Below are 15,450 nucleotides of genomic sequence, written 5' to 3'. Positions count from 1 at the left end.
ATCAGCGCAAATCGTCGCCACCGCAAAATGACTACCTTCCCGCCTTTTACTAGAATCATGCAATCTACTGATCACACGCTAAACTGGACATGCACGTAGCAAAATGCCAGAACTGGCCGCCGCCCTGCGCAGCTCCCACCTCGACGACCAACTCTGGGCTACCCAGCAAGCCTGCGAGGCGGCGAAGAGGCAAGACCGCGACGTCCCCACGTGGGAGGCCTAGGCCCAGCCAACTAAACTGTTAGTTTCAATAAAAGTTTGTTCCTCCTCCTCTGATTTTGGCGAGTGTTCGTTTCTTGTGACAACAACACTGCAATATTATGAGTGGAACTGAAAAAAAAAAAGAAGTCCTTAGGCGATCTTGTAAAACTGGCAAAGCGTCCCTATGCTCAGGCGAAAATTGTCAAATGTTAAAAACTGGGATTTCAAGTGCCAAAATCACGATCTCATTATGAAACATGCCGTAATGCGAGACTCCGGATTAATTTTGACCACCTGGCGTTCTTTAATGTGCACCTAAGTCCAAGTACACGAGCGTTGTTGCATTTCGTCCCCAGCCAAATCCGGCCGCAGCGGTCGGGATCGAACCCGTGACTATGAGCTGAGCAGCCCAACGCCATGTCCACTATGCTACCGTGTCGGGTATCGCCACATGTATCTGCGTTAAGAGGCACACCCTATGCAGTTATTAACACGGGCATTCAAGTACAAACGGTTCCCAGCAGAACGTACTGACGCAGAAAGAAAGGGACGACAACACATGCTGGCGTCGTCCCTTTCAGTCCATGTCAGTACGTTATGCTGGAAACCATTTGTGCTATGTGCAACCAACAAGCTCAGTCAAACATTATTATGACATTCAAGTATACCTCCCTGAGCGTAGCAAATTTCTGAGAAGCAGCGCTCGCAGCCGCTATCGGTGGACGTGCGGAGGAACCTATCTTGTGACCTCGCCTCTACTCACGTAGCGGAGGCGTCTATGGAACGTCGATTAGCTCGCAGTTCCAGTGAAGCGAACATATATAGCGAGTCGCATCGCGGCAGAAATAGCCCTGCTTGGCGCGGTGCGTGTTCCAGAGAATTTATTAGGGCTTAAGTTGGATAAGGCTTAAACGCTGCTCTTACTTCCCCCCCTTATGAGTTGATAAAGAAAGCTGCGTTTAAAATTACTGTCAATTTGTAGAAGGTATTTCATCTGCACCCACACACATGACAGTAAGCTTGCTAGACAGCCATCATACGACGAAACTCAAATATAATTCGCAACAGGAGTTTTGTTGAAGTGCAGTTCCTGTTAGAAACAATGCGGCAAGGAGCTCGCGAGATACACGAGCTCATACGTATTTAGTTTCAGCGCTTTTGATGAGGAACGGATAACTTATTCTGAAGCCAATGTCTCAGGCAGCGTTAGGCAGCGCCGCAGAAGCCCATAACCAGGAATTGGGGGCATTTCGTTCCATTTTTCGCCACCATGTGACGTGTCAACCTGAAGGAATTAAGGAAAGTGAGAGAAATAGAGACCGTGAATTGGATGCAAAGAATAGAAACAAAAAGGACAATGGAGATTTACAAGAATGTGAAGAAAGAAATTAGAAGGGAAAATTTGTACGATAACACAAAGGGCAGTGCCTTGCTATTTGAGGCTCGAGCCGGTTGCCTAAGGACGAAAACATATCGCAACAAATATTCGGAACTAGATGAGACATGTGTATGCTGCAGTAAAGATCCAGAAACCACTCAGCATATCCTGAATGAATGCGATGGGATCCACCCAGCGAGAACTGTAGGTAACGTGCAACTCCCAGAAGCGCTTGGGTTTAAAGTGGAAGAAAACATCAACAGATCAGCCGTAGAGATAAGCAAGAGACGATTAGAGTACTGGTGGAAAAAAAGCAGGGAAAAGATGGGTACGACCTGATCTAATAAAATCATAGGCAGCGGTACACGGTAAATTTTTAAAAAGAAAAATAATAACGAGAGGTATACAAAAATGCTAGATAAAGAACATGTATAGTATACCTGATTAAATCAAGCAGGCTAGGTGACTATTTGTCGCCGCCCCGTTTCAAAGGGGATGCCAATAAATCATCATCATCATCATCATCATATTCGAAATTCCCGCTATGACGTATGCACTGACGTAGAACTAAAGAAAACACAATAAAAAAAAGCACACCCTGAGACTCTCACTTCACCTACGAGCGCGCTTATGTATCAGCGTTATCTCGAAGACGGCCAGCTACTTGTTCTACTGGCGATGAATCAACGATCTTGCTAGACACCTGGGCAGACAGCTCGTCGGCATTCCCGAGAGATGTCTGGCAGAGATAACGGCTCCCGCGAAACTACCGTTGAATATTTTGTTTCTTGAGTGTTTCTTTTTAATTTTTTTGATTTGTGCACCACTGTAGCCACGTGGTTGCGTATATGTCATGGTTTTGTTTCATGAGTTTCCTATAGAACCGGCGTGATCCATTGCTTAAGAGAAAGCTTTAGCTCGGGTCTATCTCCCATGCCGGCTACTTGAATACATGTATAGAACGCAGGAAAGCTTTTATGAGAAATATGGGGATATCATCGTAGTGGTAAATGCTTCTGCACCTCGACCTCTCGAAACATGGGGGAAAGAAGAAATAGGACACTGTGGACTATATAAGATAAAATTGAAGCGAAAAATTGGCCGCATATCTGCTTGCGTCGCTGCAAATGGCGTCGAAAGATGATAGTCTTCTGCCGCCCCTGATACTTAACACCCTCTGTTCTCCCCCTCCTACCCATCACGCTCTTCCCCTCCCCTCTCACTCCTCCCATGATCGTTGCAATGGAGGCTCTGCTGAATTCATTTCAACTTACCCGCGATCGCCCTGCTCTCGCGCCATTTGTTGGGACCTTTTATTACTGTTGGCTTAAAGCCGGCTACATAGCCGCGGCTTTGTAGCGGCTATGTAGAACAACTTTTGTAGCGGCTATATAGAACACAATTTCTAACGCGTTGATTTTTTTCATTTGGAGCGTTTCATTTTTTCATTTCTTTCTGTCTCTCTCTTTCTCCCTATCTGTGTTTCTCTTTCTCTCGCTCTCATTTTATCTTTCTCTCGCCCATAGCAAGTTCTGTTACAATCGTTGGTACAACGCAATCATATGGTTCCCATAAATGCATGCTCTACAAGCGTGGGTGTATAGCCTAGTGGTTATGACGTTCGCCTTCGAACCGTGGGTACCCGGGTTTTAATCCCACCTCGCCAAGAAAGTTTATGTATTTATTATTTATTACTCTCGCTCTCAGTCTGTCTCTCTTTCTTTCTCTCTCTGCAACTCCTCTCTTCATGCTTGGTTTTGACCGGGTGGTTGAATCGAGTGACAGACATACAGACACACAAAGTTTTTTGCGTTTAGGTAGCCCAAGAAAGAATATGGTCTTTAAAAAATTACGGCACACCTCATCTCACGATTACTGTCGACTGTAATGCGATTAGCATTCGAGCGACACACCGACACACCACCACATCTGCGGTGGTAATTGTGAGACTTCCGTTGCTTCGGCTGTATGCAACATACCACGGTATCGTCGCACTACGCCATGGCATTTGCTTGCCAAGGTCGCCTATGAGCATGGAGACATGACGATAGACGATGACTGTATGACGCCGACGCAGTGACGACGGAATAACGACGAAGCAACGACGTCGAAAAAAAAAAAAAACGACAAATGCGGTATGAGGACTACGGCATGACGACGAGTGTATGACGGAAATGGAGTGATGATGACTGTATCAACAAAGCCTTTATGACGACGATGGTGTGACGAATGCGGCATGACAAGTGTCGGACGACGAAGCTGGAGTGAGAACGATGCAGTGACCACAACGGCATCACGACGCGGTGTCATAACGAATGTATGACGACTGTGTGGTTACGATGGCGTCATGATGATGGCCGTGACGACGATGGCGTGAGGAGAGTGGGATGAAAAAGCTGGAACGAACACGATGCAGCGAGAACGACGGCATCGCGATCCCGAGCACGTAGCTAGTGGCCCAAGCTATTAGACAACTTAGGCCGGCATAGAAGGTGTGACGACAGTCAGATCATGACGACGATGGAAGAACCACGACTGCATCACGACCACGAATACATGCTGGCCCAAGCTGGTAGACAAGTTGGGCCGCGGGGTCGGCTTAAGAGGCTAGATAGATAGATCGTCATCATCGGCCTATTTTTATGTCCACTGCAGGACGAAGGCCTCTCCCTGCGATCTCTAATCGATAGATAGAAAGATGGGCTCAAAATGCCTGAAGTTGGTACAGAATTCTAATCGCATTAAAAAATAAGAAAAGCTCCAGACCCAGTTTTCTTCGGTCCAGAATGTCAACGCCTTCTGAAATACATCGCTCAACCTCGGACTCAGCAGCCCCATAGCAACAACTTGCCTGACCGTCGTGAACCGTTCCGGCCGAGTCAGCTGAGGTTTCACAGTGAACTCATGTGACTCGGCAATATTATATTTCTAAGCTGGCCCTTCCAGTCCAATTTGTTGCTCCTGATCATACTTTCGTAATGGGTCAGCAATCCGTGCTAGAGCGGATAAAAAAAAAATAACCTCCAGAGAATTCACCGCTTTTGTGCAGATAATATTACAAACTGTCTCTCAAGGATTAAGATTCGTGGAAAGGCATATGCAAGATGTCGCCGCGACAGCGGCTGACGTCAGCACCAGAAGGAGAAACTTTTGCCACTGAAAGAAAGGTGATATGTGTAACGAGCTCTCAGTCTGGGGTTCCACTGGCGGCTTTCATGAGGACTTCATCAATGCAGGCTGCCACGTGCTCTTCAGCATTCAGTATACAGGGTGTCCCGCGTAACTTGAGCCAAGATTTTAAACATGAAAGGCACGTCGGAAGCGAATTGAACCAAACGCATACTATTCGCACTGGCGTATAGTAACTCAGACCATTTTTCTTTTCCTCATAACTCACTCATTAATTAAGTTTAATTACCCAACTTTTTTTATTATTGGCTGAGGACGCCAAGTATGATTCGCAGATTGATAGAGCATCTTCACAAACCACCGATCGTGTCGTTTCCTGTGCGATGTCTCACGTAGTCCTTTTTTCAGGGTTGGTGTTGGGCTGCTGAGCACGAGGTCGCGGGATCGAATCCCGGCCACGGCGGCCGCATTTCGATGGGGGCGAAATGCGAGAACACCCGTGTACTTAGATTTAGGTGCACGTTAAAGAGCCCCAGGTTGTCCAAATTTTCGGAGTCCCTCACTACGGCGTGCCTCATACTCAGATCGTGGTTTTGGCACGTGAAACCCCATAATTAGGGTTGCAAAGAAAGCCCGCGAAATGTAAAAAAAAGCCACGTGACGGAGCGCTTGAGCAGTGGTATCGTGCTGCTCTCAAGCGTGCGCTCGGTGAGCAAGGCCGGCTGCATCGCGACAGGCGACGGGGAAGCAGCAGGGCATTGTGATGGTTGTAGGCAGCTGGGCCGGCGGCTACCGTCAGATGACGGCGCAAATGCATGCTGCTGGTCGAGTGCTGCCGAGGAGATAAAGCGTTCAAGACTGCTAAAGAAAAGAAGGAAATAGCTTTTTATTTCCTTTTGAGCTTGGAATGCATGAGAGGGGGGGACGACGTGGAGAATGGGGGAGTAGGGGGGTGCGGGGTGGGGAGGGGGCATTAGCAGTAGGTTTTTTTTTTCTTTCTTTCAATGGTCGGTACTTGCGAAATCGTCCCATGATTATGATGCGCGTTCAAACAGATCGCCATCTGCTGCAATGCAACTCTGGCATCTCTTTAGCACATTTTCCGTGGCGTTCTTGATCATAGTTTCGGGAATGGAGTTGCAAACTTGTCTTATTTTTTCTTTTAAGTTGTCTGATGATGTGGTTGGTGTCAGGTATACTTGATCCTTGACGTACCCTAATGAAAGAAATCCAGGGGGGTTAAATCCGGTGGCCTTGCTGGCCAGGAAATGGGCCCGCGCGGCCCTATCCACTGCTGCGTGAAAACTTCATCCAGCCTATTGTAAGCTTTGCGGCTGCCGTGCGCAGGAGCCCCATCATGTTGATACCAAATATCCTTGAACTTACCCGATGGAACTTCGCAGAGAAAATCCTGAAGTGGGCCATTAAGGATATCGTTGACGTGTCGTTCACGGGTAAGCATTTAGTAAAGAAATACAGGCCCAATGATAGTGTCACTATAAATTCCACACCACACATTAAAAGACCACTGATATTGACGATGCGCCTGCAAAACCCAGTGACGGTTTTCGTCCTGCCAGTAGTGAGCGTTGTGGATGTTCACTTGGGCATTGCGCGAAAAGTTAGCTTCATCCGTCCACAGCATCTTGCTAACAAAACCTGGGTCCTCTTCTGTTTTGATTAAGATCCAGTTTCAAAAGTCTGTTCTACTCTGGACGTCGCGGGGCTCCAGCATTTGGTGCAGCTGCACGTGGTAAGATGATGTTGTCTCTTCTTCAGTATTCTCCACACTGAAGATTTCGACACACCAGCTTCAGCAGCCACACTACGGACACTTTCCTGGGGGTGTGCAGAAAACTTGGACAGGATATATGTCTCCGCTTCCTCTCAGAAAATTGAAGATTTGTGTCGTTTCATGGCACATGTCCCATTCTGTTTCAGCGTCTCATACGCATGCACAACTGTCATTGAGCTTTGACGGGTACCTGGATGCCAGCGTTGAAACAGCTTAACTGCCTGCCTTCGATGGCCGCTTCATATCCATATCCGCTTTTTCTTCATTGGAGTACGGCACGTCTGCTGCACCGTGTAGATTAAAGCCAAATTATGAAGCGGTCGAGAACACGAAGTGATACGGGCGCCTGAGGAGCACCTGATGAGTGGCGGCCAGGTCTTTTTTGTTTTCCACCGGTTAAATAGAAGCAGCCGCCATCGCCTTCCATAGTCCTCTAGCGCTTCGCCCTTTTCTTACTTGAACAGAATAAAAAAGCTATTTTCTTTTTTAGCACTCTTACACGCTTTATCGCTATCTTCTCGGCAGCGCTCGGCCAGCAGCATGCATTTGCGCCGTCATCCGACGGGAGCCGCCGGCCCAGCTGCCTACAATCATCATAATGCCCTGCCGCTTCCCTGTCGCCAGTCGCGATGGAGCTGACCTTGTTCACCGAACGTACGCTTGAAAGCAGCACGATACCACTGCGCAAGCGCTCCGTCATGTGGCTTTTTTCATATTTCGCGGGCTTTCTTTTCAACCCTGAAAAATGGACTACGTGTGACGGATCGCACAAGAAACAACACGATCGGCGGTTTCGGAAGCTGCTCTACAAATCTGCGAATCACACTTGGGGTCCTCAGCCAAGAATTAAAAAGTTGGCTAATTAAACTTAATGAGTGAGTTATGGGGAAAACAAAAAATGAGCTAGTGTGAATGAGCTAGTGTGAATAGTATGCATTTGGTTCAATTCGCTTCCGACACGCCTTTAATTTTTTTTAATGTTGGGTCAAGTTACGTGGGACACTGTATAGATTAGCGGTAGTCAGCCACTCACAGGAGGGTCTGCAAACATCAGACAAACGACGCCGACAAGATAGCACGCCTGAACGAGAAAAAATATTATTAAGCCATATCGCTGTCCCTTTGTGTGATCTAGGACAAAAGGTAAGAGCAATGCTGGTGCCGGCTTACCTGTCCCACGTGCTTTGTGAATCTAAGCGCTTCAAAGGGAAAGGAAGAAGGCGTTTAGCGTTTCTTATCGACGAGAAGTAAACATGTAAAGGAATATTGCCTTGCCCTGCTAGTCTGCTTTACGCTATGCAGTCTGCAATATGTAGCTTCCTGGTGAGCATAGGAGAAAGCGAAACCGCGTGGGTATACGAGCCCTTGGGTATGAAGTGACACTAGACCCCACCCGCTTCCCGCTTAGAACGGCTAACTATACTTAGTCGGCGACCTTGTTTACTGGTATCATATGCCTCTGCGCCGAACGACATCGGTTGAGAACAAAGTCTGCCGCCCACAAGCAGAAGCACACGTGCGCAGACAAGCAGATTTCCTGAGCCGCATACACAAGATACTCGAGAGACTGTCCGAAAATGTGCTCGACTTTAGGCGTGTCATTGTATACATGATCTCGTGTTTACCCCTACAAACACAAAATAGTGCTTGTGAAGGAAGAAGCGTACGCGCTGAAGTGCGCAGACACAAGTATGTATATAGATGCATGCATGTGCGCGCACACACACACACACACACACACACACACACACACACACACACACACACGCACACGCACACGCACACGCACACGCACACGCACACGCACACACACACACACACACACACACACACACACGCACATGCACGCACACGCACACACACGCACACACACACACACACACACACACACACACACACACACACACACACACACACACACACACACACACACACGCGCGCGCGCATATACGCAACGGCTTTGTTTTGTCCAAGAGAGCGCCGAATCACTTCCGTAGGACGATGCACGGACTCACACACAGGCATAGACAGAGCAGGAGTGTGAATGGTGAGTCGTGCGGGCGAGCTAGCCGGGTGAGGTTTTTGGATGGCACGCGGCGGGTAGTGCACCCGCAGCGTGCAAGGTGAAACAGAGGAGAGAGAGAGAAATAACTTTATTGAGGAAAAATAGTGTAATGTGGGCCACAGGTGGTTCCTCAGTCCAGGACTCCAGTGGCCAACTCCGCGCACCGGGACTGGTCGAGGAGGCTCAACTGAGTCTCCAGGTCAGTTTGATTTTCGGGGCCGCGATTTAAACTCCCATGTCACATGGGGCACAGCTGGCCTTCCCCCACACCAGGGGAATTGGTTGGCATATCTGGTTGACCAGATGACTTTCCACCACCCCAGATTCGGGTAGGTAACTGTCTGAATTTTTCTGTATAAGCGAACTTCCCCCACTATTCATTACAGGTTTGGCGCGACGAGTTCTTGGCGTGAAAGACGTTGATATTTTAAGACATCGGACGCTATAGTATTTGCTTGTTATTTTCGACTGGGGTGTCCTTCCTTGCACGGATTGAAGTCGCGCGAACAAAAGCGTCGGCCCCAGTGTTGCCAGTGATACCAACATGCCCCAGACACCATACAATGTGATATTCTCGACTTAGTCGATCGCCCAAGATGTTAAGCGCGATCCTGGGGATTCTTCCGTGGAGGAGGATTAGGCAGGCCGCCTGGGAGTCCGTAAGGACGTAGGCGGGCCTGTCTTCTACCTCCTGTATTTATCGCCAGGGCTACTGCAGCCGCCTCCGAAGCTGTTGCCACGGTTCGTGGGTTTCTGGAGGGTTTCGAAGCAGCCACGATAACGTGTCCCCTTATGCCCCATGATGCGTGATGAATCATTTTTCAAATTGTTGGGCTCGGGCTTTAATTTTACGCCTGCCTACATGCAATTGTGGGCTCATTTTTTTGGAGGGGGATGGGGGACATTTTGAGTTTTTTTCGCATCTCCTTTGGTATATCTACCTGTTCGCTGCTGCAATATTGTGGGTTGATCGGGTATCCCAGCTCCTCTAGGACCCTCCTACCCACCTGTGACTAATTTAGGCGTTCTCGTTGTGCGACCATTGTCACTGCTTTGTATTCTTTAAAGGTGTTGTACTGCCCCAGAGCATCGAATCTCTCCGTGTTTGTCCCCAGCGGTAGGCCCAGGGCGGTATTATTGTCTAATAATGCCATAATAATACCCCATCGCTAGGCCCAGGGCGGTATTAGGATGTCTACCTGTTCTGTCTCTTTACGGTCAAGTTCTTGATACAGGAGGCTGTAAGTAATTCTGATTATTGTAAAAGCTTGAACCAGTCTTTTTGCGTCTGATTCGCTTAGTCCTCTACCGTTTCTCGTAACTATTCCTGTGATTCTGGTGATTTGTTTGACCGAATTCCTTAGAGTTTTTAGGGTGTGGTCTGCTATTGTGTTGTGTTGTATCCACAACCCTAAAATCCTCAATTTTTGGGATGCTTTAGGTATCGAATCTCCAAGCTTCAGTTCAGCTTTTTGAGAGTTGTTTCCATAAAGTTGAAGGCAACTGCGCGAGGCGTAGTAAGCCACCGACTCGGTACAAACAAAGGCACTGCTCGGAAGTGTGAGTGGCTGTGCATTTTTCAAAAACATTTGGAACGTTATTGTGCATGCTGTTGTGTGTTAGTGAGCAACAAACAATTGTTAATTGAGCATCATCTGAATACAGAGATCTAAAGGTAAAATTTGACATAATGCCCCCCAACCATATACTGCCAATGAAACACTCATGCACGATTACACTCTTTTAAGGCATAACATGTGTGAAATTAGCCCTTCATGCGCTCTTAAACGCCTTAAGGGTGTACACAGGCACTCACCGTTCCGAGCGATGCCTTCGTATGAGTGTTTTAGTCAGAGTTACATATCCTATTTAGAAAAGAACTGCCAAAAATAAGGGTGTGTCAAGGGCGTTTTGTACGGCATTCTACCCTTGAGGTTGTAAATGATTTTACAGTTGGCCGACAGTGTCCTTTAGCACAGATGTTTTTTTATTTTGACTTTTTTCTTTTTGTTGTTTTTTTGGTTTTGTCGGTTTCTTTATACTAGGTGCTTCATTTTCGTTTACTGTGATTTTGGACGGATCTTTCGATTGTAACCCCACTCTCCTCAAAGCTTCGGTGATTGGAGGTACTTGAAAGAAATAAGTCAATAAATTAAAAAACTAATTGTAATAACTTGCTAATTTATCAATTATATATTTCAATATCTCGTGCAAATATTATCCGCTCGTGCAATAATGTTCCGAGTACTCTAGCTCAATAAGTAGAATTCCACTACATGTCACCGGCGAGTAAAAAAGTTCTGTTAACTCAAAAAAAAAAGCACTTTATACATATTTGTTTTTCTTTGATACGAACATTTCCTGGTATTAACTGTAGCTTGGTCTCATGACCTGATTGCTCTGCCTTATACTACGTTATGTTCATGGTAGCCAAAACACTGGGCAAGCTGACATCGAATCAGTTAAAATGGACCATGCAGCCTGCAGGCTTAACTCACCCTAGAAAATTGCTATACCGCAAGCATGCAGGTACGTGCTAATCTTAGGTTGTTTCTTGCTAGCACATGCACTGATTGTTCCCTGAGACTGCTGCAGAGCTTCCTTACGATCTCTGTTTAAAGGAGGCGGCTGGGAAGCAGTGTTATCAATCCTGTTTGAACAGCAGCGCATGTATTGCGGTTTCTACTGGCTATTGACTTGAAAACAGACCAGAGTGAGAGGAATTAAAAACAAAAACGCAACGCTACGGTACTTAAGTGAGCCACTGATAACACAGTATGTTTTCTTGATTAATGCAGTGTAGTCGGTGATAGTCCCGCATCGATTACCATAGACACTGAGGAATTTTTTCGAAGCCATACTCAGCTGTGTCATGAGAAAGGACCACAATAAAAGGCCCGAGACGCTTCGCTCTCCCTACTCAATGAGTCTATGGCGTGCATAATGCAGGGTATTTCTATTTAAACTTCATTTACCATTGATTAGCTCACGTGGGCAAAAAAAAAATAAAAAAATAAGTACGCCGGTTGGCGGGCGTGCCGTTGCAGCAATCAAAGGCCTTCTTAGCGGCAAGTTCATGCTGCTCGTGGGCCTGGCGCCAAATGGTCCAAATCGACTGGTGGCCGGCTACTACTCCATTATGCGAGAGCCTGACAGAACCTTTCTGTGGCTGAAAATTAACAAACAAACAAAATTCTTTCTGAGGTTTTACGTGCCAAAACCAGCTCTGATTATGAGGCACGCCGTAGTGGAGGGCTCCGGATTAATTTCGACCGCCTGGGGTTCTTTAACGTGCACTACAACGCAAGCACACGGGCGTTTTTGTATTTTTCCTCCATCAAAATGCGGCCGCCGCGGCCGGGATTCAATCCCGCGATCTCGTGCTCAGCAGCGCAACGCCTTAGCTGATTGAGCCACCTCGGCGGGTGAACAAAAGCAATCAGTCAATCAAACAAACAAACAGAGAGAGATAGAGACAGACAATCAATCAATCAATCAACCAAACAAATAAGCAAACAAACAGACTCACACTCGAAATCGAATTTTGTAGCACGTCATTTAACAAAAGTCAGACGCGGCGTGAACAACTGTTCTTGACAAACTGGCAAATGTTCACGTTTGAAGCCATAATAACAAATAACGACACACAGTGGACGGAATAGAGACAACAGCACAGATCACAAGTGGCACAGCGCTTTGTGGACATTGTTGCATTTTGTTCTTTGTGGACATCACGAGCCATTTTGTTCTGTGAAGGCGGATGACCAGCGAAGCTGTTTAGCGCATGACACAGAAGTGACACAGAATTTTGAACAAAGGTACGAACATATTTATTGTCATGATCGGTAGATTAGATTATGGGGTTTTACGTGCCAAAACCACGATCTGATTATGAGGCACGCCGTAGTGTGGGACTCCGGAAATTTGGGCCCCCTGGGATTTCTTAACGTGCATCTAAATCTAAGTACACGGGTGCTTTCGCATTTCGCCCCCATCTAAATGCGGCCGCCGTGGCCGGGATTCGATCCCGCGGCCTCGTGCTCAGCAGCCCAACACCATAGCCACTGAGCAACCACGGCGGGTTGTTGTCCTGATCGTGATGATCGTGATCGTGATGATCGGTGCGCACACACATTCGCGTATCACCTCTGTTATTAAATCTGTCCGTCACGTTAGACGGACGTACCCCCTTAAAGGTGCATTCACGCGATCGGACGGAGGAGGAATTTTCGCAGCGGATGGCGTATCACGTGACGCGCACGTCATCAAAACGTGCCGCCCTCGCCTAGTCCGGGCTCCTCCGCTCGCTGTCCGGATTGAAAATGCTCGCCGGTATTTCCATCCGTCCGTTTGGCGGTCGTCTGACCTCAATTTAGCGTAGTCAGCGTCAAATCTGATAACATCGGACGCATTGGCGTGGCTACGATGGCGTGTTATCGGCTTGGAGCCACGTGTGATTTCGTTGTGCAGCAGTGACCACGTGTCTTTTGTTGTGATGCAGCGGGAAAGGCGAGTCGTGGTTGCGCGCGCACTTCTATTTACTCAGACCGCGCGGCCTGCGTGACTTCAACATGAGTGAGGTGCACAAAAAAAAAAAAAAAAAAAAAAAACGCTAAGTGACGAGGCAACCGTCACTCTTTTGGTTCTTGTTGAGGGATTCATAGCACTATGGCATATAGGGCACGCCGAGTATGCAAACGCGCAGCTGCTAATAAACGTTGGAGTCGAGAGTAAGCACGCGGATTCCGCAAACGGCGGTCCGGCTGTGCGAATGCGACCTAACTCGGCTGCGCCGGATTCAAGTGCTGACGTCACTGTTTGTCCGCGGAGCAGGCGGGATTTTGCCCTCGCGTGTGTATCCACCTTAAGCAATGGCTGATACCCCCGTAAACACGGCCTCCCCATTACGACGACAGAATTGAAATTCTACGCTGGAAGATGAGCGGAAACGGAGCCAGCTGTGGAAGAAGACGACGAACGCGTGAGTAGTGCCACGAGCGCGTTCACGCGGTTACATCGAGGGGCGCCAACCCTTTCCTCTTTGTCGCCTTATCAGGCGCACACTAAGTCACGCACTATGTCATTCATTCACAGAGAAACAGCGTTTCAGATACAGGTCGCCGTTAAACCGACCTCCGACGCGAGCGGCGATATGCGTGTGCATTTGTTGTTGGCTATTTCACTCTCCTTTTTTAGGGGAGAGTTTTAGGGGACAGATTCTGGAGAATTCGCGCGACAATCAGCAGCATAGGTGGATGTGAAAATTGTGCTGTTGCCGACAACAACAATGGGCATATTTTGTTCTCAGATCAGACAATGAAACTAGAAATAATCTAAGGAAATTAAATGTTGATCCTGTTGGTGCAAGTTGATCTAAAAAAGACACTGCTAAGAAGCAAGGACTAAAGGAAACGAGCCGAAGCACTGGTGCCGCCGCCCTTTGTGCATTTTAGTGCTTCTTTCTATTGGCGCTGAAAACATTGGCTGAAATCTAAGCAACACATCGTGGCCGTCCTGACTGCTTTTCGGGGAACATAATTAAAAAGGCTATTCGGGATTCAATAGCTATATTAAATCCTGAATATATATATTGAATATTGAATTTATTGAATATTTAATATCGATATATTGAATATCACGCGGTTTATGCGTGATGGCAACCCAGAACGCGAGACTGGGCCACTCGATTTGTTCATTGGCTGCATTACTGAGGCGACTTTTCTGGCAGATCTGGGAGAGGTTATTCGGAAGAGCTTTGGAAAGTTTAGCGCAGAACTCCCAAGTTGCGCAGTGCATCATGCATACGATACAGAAAATGTTAGAATGGAACGGAGAGATAGATAGAGAAGCAAGAGAGTGGAAATGCAGGGAGTCAGATGGCATGTCCGGTTTGCTACCCTGCTCTGGGGGAGGAGTGGATGTAGGAATGGAAAGAGAGAGAGCACAGTTTCGCGCAAATTTGAAGGTGCGCACCGAGTCTATAAATGTTAACTAAGACCGATCGAATTGAGGTACTACAATAAAGCTTTCGTGGCTTTCTGTGCCGTCGACGCGCACGGCCATGGTCCAAGGACCTGCGTCTCTGAAAATGGTCTAGACTCCAGCCGTTTCAATGCTGTCGGGAGAGGTTCACGCTCGACTTCGTACCGGGGACACAGACACAAAATGTATTGAATAGTTTCTGTTGTTCCACAAGAGGCGCACATGGACGTATCCCCATTTTGATGTGGAACGAGTAGGCCTTTGTAAATGCCACCCGGAGGCAGAGGCGGCACAACAATGCCGCCTCACAGCGGGAAATGTAATGTGGACAGGTGGTGCTCAAACCGCCTGTACGGCGCATATTACCGCAAGACTGCAGCCCTATAGCGCCACCAATCGGGAACTGTTGCGAGTGTCTCCAAACGTGGCGAACGCAATCAACCCGATGTATCTAGCACGATAGGTGCAAATCAATGCAAAAAGGCTCCATGGACGTGGAGCGCAGTTCCTTCATTAGACTCTACCAACTCGGGTGACGCTGCGAAAGAGCTACAGATGGTTAGAGCCACTACAGAGCGCTTTCCATTGACCCTTATAGCACTTGGTCGAACTGCGGCGTGAGCAACTAGCTGTTAGCGCAAAAGCTTTCGAAGCTTTAACTTCTGCGCCATTAGCGAGAAAAGCTTTCAGCTTGCATGCAAATTTCAGAGAGAGTCTGCGAGTTGTTGGTATAGGCATGAAAGGGTCACTCTCCTCGCGCCTGCCGGCCTGGAGAACGACGCACTAACAGCGGCTCTGAGGGTCCCAGGCCGGGCGCGGAACATCTGGTAAACTTCGATTGTACTGCCGCAATTTAACGCACCGTAGCGTGCCGTACTTCGACAAAGCAGAAGGGGAAAA

This window comes from Dermacentor silvarum, chromosome 1 (genome assembly GCF_013339745.2).
Source record: "Dermacentor silvarum isolate Dsil-2018 chromosome 1, BIME_Dsil_1.4, whole genome shotgun sequence".
NCBI classification, from domain to species: domain Eukaryota; kingdom Metazoa; phylum Arthropoda; class Arachnida; order Ixodida; family Ixodidae; genus Dermacentor; species Dermacentor silvarum.
This window is presented reverse-complemented; position numbering follows the sequence as displayed.